This window comes from Suricata suricatta, chromosome 2, assembly GCF_006229205.1.
Source record: "Suricata suricatta isolate VVHF042 chromosome 2, meerkat_22Aug2017_6uvM2_HiC, whole genome shotgun sequence".
Lineage (NCBI taxonomy): Eukaryota > Metazoa > Chordata > Mammalia > Carnivora > Herpestidae > Suricata > Suricata suricatta.
In genome coordinates, this window is record NC_043701.1 from 185,809,842 (window position 1) to 185,815,886 (window position 6,045).

The 6,045-nt window shown below is 57.9% G+C and overlaps 1 long non-coding RNA gene across 1 annotated transcript; it reads right to left on the minus strand.

Annotated features, from left to right (window-relative positions):
• Window positions 1–2,718: 2,718 nt before the first annotated feature.
• On the minus strand, window positions 2,719–4,973 carry LOC115274116. Its single transcript, XR_003901098.1, has 2 exons — window positions 4,434–4,973; window positions 2,719–4,327 (listed from the first exon to the last, which is right to left on the minus strand). It is a non-coding gene; the product is annotated as an uncharacterized LOC115274116 (long non-coding RNA).
• Window positions 4,974–6,045: the final 1,072 nt, after the last annotated feature.

The following is a 6,045-nucleotide window of genomic DNA, read 5'->3' on the forward strand; positions in this document are numbered from 1 at the left end:
CGGCGCTGGCCAATCTTTCACCCCGAGCGTGTGCGTCCCCGGCCCCCCCCCCGCCAGGTTTCTGTGGGTCTCCCTTCCTGCCAACCCCCATGCTTTGTGGTTTTCATCCTGGAAGTTCTTCTCACTTTCTGCTACATTTATTCATAAACGTTTCACATTTTATGCTATTGTAAATGGCAATCATTTAAAGTTTTGCTTTGCAACGCCCGTCTCTGACGCCCAGCAGTCCGACTGACTTCTGAATGTGGACTTGTATCCTAGGACCTTGTTAAATGCGTTTATTTGATAGTATTTTTTGTAGCGTCCTTAGGATTTTCTAGGTCAATGATCATGTTTCCTGAAACCGAAGGCCCGTTTACTTCTTCCTTCCCGGTCTGTATGCCTTTACTTTCTTTTTCCTGTTTTTGTTGTGCGGACAGATCTTTAGTTTGACGTTGAATAGGAGGGGATGAGAGTGAACACTCTTGCCGCCCAAACTCAGAAAGCCAGCGGTGTCTGCCAGCCTCCTCTGGGCTTCGCGGGTGCGTTTCACAGACGCGCTTTATGAGACGCAGGAAGATGCCCCCTATTTTTAGTTTGCAAAGAGTTTTTTTTTTTTTTTTTGGTCACCGAAAGGATGCTAGATTTTATCAAGTGCCTTTCCTGAACCCACAGACCAGGTCACGCAGAACTGGAAACAACCATGGGCCCCGGGGGGGTCTCGGATAGTTGAGAGGCCGACTCTTGATTTCGGCCCGGGTCATGATCTCAAGGTTTGTGGAATGGAGCCCCCAGTCAGGCCCTGCGCAGCCAGCTTGGAGCCTGCTTGGGATTCTCTCTGTCTTTCAATAAACAAACTTTAAGAAAAAAAAAAAGAACTGGAAACAACTAAATTTACGGCCTGATGTGTCTACCAGGGGTTCATGACTTGGGCATTAAAAACATCTCGGGAGTTTTCAGTTACATCAGAAAGACTGTGTTCTAACGCTGGGTGCTTTTTTTGTTTTTTTTTGAGAGAGAGCACAAGCAGGGGAGAGGGACAGAGGGAGAGAGAGAAACCCTGGCAGGCTCAATGCCCAGCACAGAGGAGCTCAACCCCACGACTCTGGGATCATGACCTCAGCTGAGATCAAGAGTTGGACCCTCTGGGTGCCTGGGTGGTTCAGTTGGTTAAGCGCCCAACTCTTGGTTTTGGTTCAGGTCATGATCTCGTGGTTTCATGAGTTCAACCCCACATCGGGGTCTGCACTGGCAGCATGGAGTCTGCTTGGGATTTTCTGTCTCTCCCTTTCTCTCTGCTCCTCCCCAACTTGTGCTGTCTCTGTCTCTTTCAAAATAAATAACCTTAAAACTTTTTTTTCAACAAAAGAGTTGGACGCTCAACCGACTGGGCCACCCAGGCGCTCCATAATGCTGGGTTTTAAAAGAGGAGTCAGAACTGTGTGCAGGGCCTGGCCGGGGCGCTAGGGGAGGAGCTAGGCACAAAGGTACTTAACAGAAGTACTGTCAAATAGGAACAGTGCTTGGTGTGTTTGGAGCCACACTGTGAGCTGTGGGGCCTCCTAGGCGGACTCCGCGAGCAGCTCTGCGGGCTTCGGCGGTCACGGTGAGCACCTGCCGCGCTTGGGGAGCGTCTCCTTAGGAAGGCACACCGCCCCCGAACCACGCCGGCCGCATGCATTTCTCGCCTGCTCTGTGGCTGTGGTCTCAGCTTCCCGAGCACATTTACCACCTTTTCCTGGTGCCTAGAGGTGCCAAGGCGGGGAAGGTGCCTGATAAAGCCTTGCTGAATGAATCATCGGACGAGCAGAGGAAGGAAGGAAGGAATGGACGGTGAGGGCAGGTCCGTGTGCAGCTGCCAGCTCTTTCCTCCAGAAGCTCTGCTTTCTCGTCTGCAAAGCTGACTCCATGCCTCATACCAAGACGGCTCTGAGGACTGGAAACAAGACTCGAGAAGGCCTCACACACAGTTGGTCTCTGCAGAGCGGCCGCTGTTACTGAAGAAAGCTGATTAATGAAGAAAGAATCCAAATAATTCAGAGGGAAAGAAACCTCCCTCTCCCGGATGAGTGTGAGGTAATAAACCGCCCATCGACTCACTAATGGCAGATGTCCCTCTGGCTGAAGTAACAGAGCCCAGCCCCTCACCAAGAAGACAGAGCCCTGGGTTCCCTCCACTGTGTGTGTGACCAGGCTGTCTGCAGAAGAGTAACGCCAGTGAGGCCTTGAACCCAGTGTGTTCTGTAGAATGGACTAGGGGGCCGCACCCAGCAGTGGATTGAAAATTGACGGCTGCGTGGTTAAAACATACTTCCCGAATACACAGTGCGGTTCTATCCATCTATCTGCCAAAGGACGGCTTTTAAGCGTGTTTGTGGATAAGGAATCGCAGGTGTAAACCTCCCGACCATCCCATAGTCTGAATCCACAAGTAAATTGGTTACTATGTTAAACTAAGTAGTGATATGATACTTAGTAGCTAATGTGCTGTCCTTTAAAAAGAAAAGCTGGCAGCATATTATTGTTTAGTAGAAGACTGGACCAGACTCCTGGGAGCCTAGAGAGCATCTGGGTTGGGGTGGGCTGGCTTCCACCAAGGAATCAATGTCACAACTCTGGCTGTCTCCACCCCGCCCCCCTTTTGTCCTCTCACACTGAGGTGCCAGATCCAGATGCTAGGGAGGCCAGGCCTCTCCCGAAGCCTGTTAAGTGGGCTTTGCAAAACATATCATAAGTTGCTAAAGTTGAATAATGATATTGTTACTTTGGCAAAGGAAACATACAGACATGAGACAGCATTCCACAGGTAAAGAAGGGCATACAAGAAAAAGTAAGCCTCCTTTTTGCCCAGGATTTCATGAACGTGGCTTTTAACACTGGTGATGCTAGTGTTCAGCGTCTCCCAAGAGTCAGGCAGCCCGGGATCCGGGCGCGCTGACGTGCTGACATGTTATGGATTCACGTGGCACATATGTGTTCTTTCTCTGTGGCAGGCTGCACCTGTGTGCCTGGAAAGGGTTCAGCAGGCAGAGGGAAAGGGAAAGCTGATGTGACGGTGTGTATGGTGTTTGGTGGGCGGGCCAGGGGGTCTGAAGGAGGAAGGAGCATCTGAGAGGCCGACGGGCCGGCAGAAGCCAGTGACGTTGCCTGCGGGGCACAGAGACAAAGAAGGCTGCCAAGGACCCGCGGTGGCCGTGGGCTCTGTGCATCAGTAAGTGGGCACTTCGGAGTGTGAGCCTCAGGAGGGAGGGTGAGTCTGGAATCTGTCGCCATCCGAGGGGTTTGAGATAGCGCTCCCCGTGCAGCGCAGACACGTGGGAAGTGATGGCCTCGGGAGATGGACCAGACGGGAGTGTGCACCCGGGAAGGAGGGGCCAGGACCAAGCCTGGGACCCCAGGGCTTCAGGTAGGTACGAGGAGGAGCAAGCAAAAGAGGCGGAGGACCAGGACCAGGACAGCAAATGTCATGGTCACAGGGTAGACCCTATTTCTGAGAGGCAATCAGCTGGGCGGGAGCCCAGGGTGGGGACTGGCTGCTGCAGTGGGAGGCCGGCGCTGACCGTGAGGAGGGCCCCGTCAGGGTGTGGGCACGACAGTGAGGGCGCTCAGGCGGACCCGTCAGCTCCTAGGAGAAGCAGCTGCAGCAAAGGAGTAGAGACGGCAGGGTGCGGGGGGGCGGGGGACACCGGAGCGTGTGAGCTGACGGTCCGGGGTGGGGGTGCTGGGTGGACGAGAGACTGCAAATCCTTCTTACTTGAAGGTGGGGTGTAGGCCTGTCCACCAGGTGGGAAGGCCTGCTGGGGGCTTGGAGTCAGGGGGAGGGGTCAGGCGAGGGAGCCAGGAGGGTGGGTGCTGGGTGGAGAGCGCGCCAGGGCTTGGGCTGGGTGTTCTGTGACTCAGGCACAGCCTCGGGGTGACTGGGCGCGCACGCGAATGCAGGAGGGTGGAGGTGTGGCGAGAAGCAGCCTGTGCACAGGCCAACAGGCAGTGCCACTTCTTAGTCGGCAGGTTCCAGGCATCAGCGACGTCTCCACATGTGCTTTCTATGAGGAGCATCCTTGGCACGTGCAGATTTTGTGAAAAGGCAGACCAGAGATGCTGTGTCAGTCAGGTAGGCTCCGCAACAAGATGCCTCGCTACCAGCAGGAGGCTTCCTGCAGAAATGCATCCTCAGGGTTCCGGATGCCCAAAGTCTCAGGCCAAATCCCCAAGCGCTCTGGCTTCTTCCTGGCTTGTCCACAGCCACCTCCTCTGTGCTCACATGACCTCTCCTCTGTTTTCTGCTGGGGGCTGGAGGTTGTGGGGGACAGCACGTGCTCCGGGGTCTCCTCCTGCAAGCACACTAATTCTGTTGGGAAAAGGACACGCCGTTATGGCCTCCTTTAACAGCAAGCACCTCCTTGTGGTCCCCGTGCCCACATACAAGCATTCTGGGGGATGGGGATTCAGCTTACCACTTTTGGGTGGGCACGATTCTGCCCACTACCTCTGCTGAATGGAATCAGACATTGGTTTCCAAGTCAAAGGCTTTGGTGGTGAGGCTGGTGGACGTTGTAAGCAGGGTTCCCCCAATCGTTACTAGAGGGGATGCTTTCCTTGGAAAGGGCCCAGATTCCTGTCACTACCTGCAGGTGGGGGGCTGCCCTCCGGGGTAGCTAAAGGGCAGCCTGGCAGGAGCAGGTCCTGGCTTTGCCCACGAAGCCCTGGCCACACCCGCATAGCCCTCAGAGCGCTGGCCTGGGCGGGGCACTGGGGACACTGAGGCCTGCTGTGCGCCCAGGCACAGGTCTTCTGGCCGCTAAAACACTTCACTGATAACACTTAAATGTGGGCCACGTGTGTATCCAGTGTGTTGAATAAAAGGTATTCTTCGATTACTTTGGGCTGTTTTTTGTCACCTTTTTACAAATGTAGCCAACAGGATGGTTGGCAAGTGCCGGTCCCACCGGGTGCCCCAGGGACTGTGTGTTCCGAGTTGAGGTCGCCCCGCTGGACCCCACAACCCACCCGCGAGATCCTGGTCCCCAGACCAAGATCCTCGTCACCAGCCCGCCCTCCGCCCTGAGACTCCAGCTCCGGGGGCCCCTGCCTCGGCCACGCCCAGGTCAGGAGCCCCACCCCAACCCCGCCCCTACCACGCCCCCGACGTCCCCTCCTCAGCCTGTGCGCACCGCCTTGAGACCCTGGTTCCTGGCCTCAAGACTCCTGCCCCGATCACGCCCGGGCCCCGAGCCCCGCTCCCCAACCACACCCTGGCCCAGACCTCACCCCCCAGCTGCGCCCGCGCCCCCGAGATTCCCTCCGCAGCCCGCGCGCACTGCCCAGAGACCCCAGCTGTCCGCCCCGAGTCCCAGGCCTCGACCACGCCCCGGCCTGCAGCCCCTCCCCACCCGCGCCCCCTGTTCCCCGCTCGGAGGACCGCGTCTCGGGTTCCCTCTCCCCGAGCCCTCTGAGCCCTCCGTCCCCGGCCCCGAGACCCCCGCCCGCCTCCCCTCCTGAGTCCTCGTCCAGTTCAAGCCTTCACACCCCTCTGAACCCCAGCTTGGGCGGGAGCCCCCACCGCCTGCGTGAGAGTTAACTAAATATCCCGGCCTGCCGCCTTCCACTTCCGTGGGTCGGGCGCGGGCCAAACGACTAAATCACCGAGGAGCCCCTCAGCTCCCATAGCGCAGCGTGCGGGAGAGAGCGCGGCCCCTTTAAGGGGCACGATCGGTGCCGGGCCCTGACGTCACAGGAGTGCGGAGGGCGGAGATAGTGCGCAGCCTCTGCGCCGGGAGGGGCGGGGCGGGGCGGCCCTGACCGCTGGGAGGATCGCGGAAGACAGCGGAGGCTGACGCTGGAGTGCTCCTATTAGGCACCGCCCCCCACACGCTTCGCCCCTCCTCCTAGAGGCCCCGCCCCACCCCGCCCCGCCGCGCGCGGGGTCTCCCTGCATTCCTTGCCGGCCTCCCGCTGGCCCCGCCCCACCCGAAAAACGCCTTCTCCAGTGGCCCCGCCCCCCCGCGCAGTACCGCCCCGCGCACGCCCCGCCCCCCGGCTCCGGGCGGGACTCGCTTCAGCGGCGGC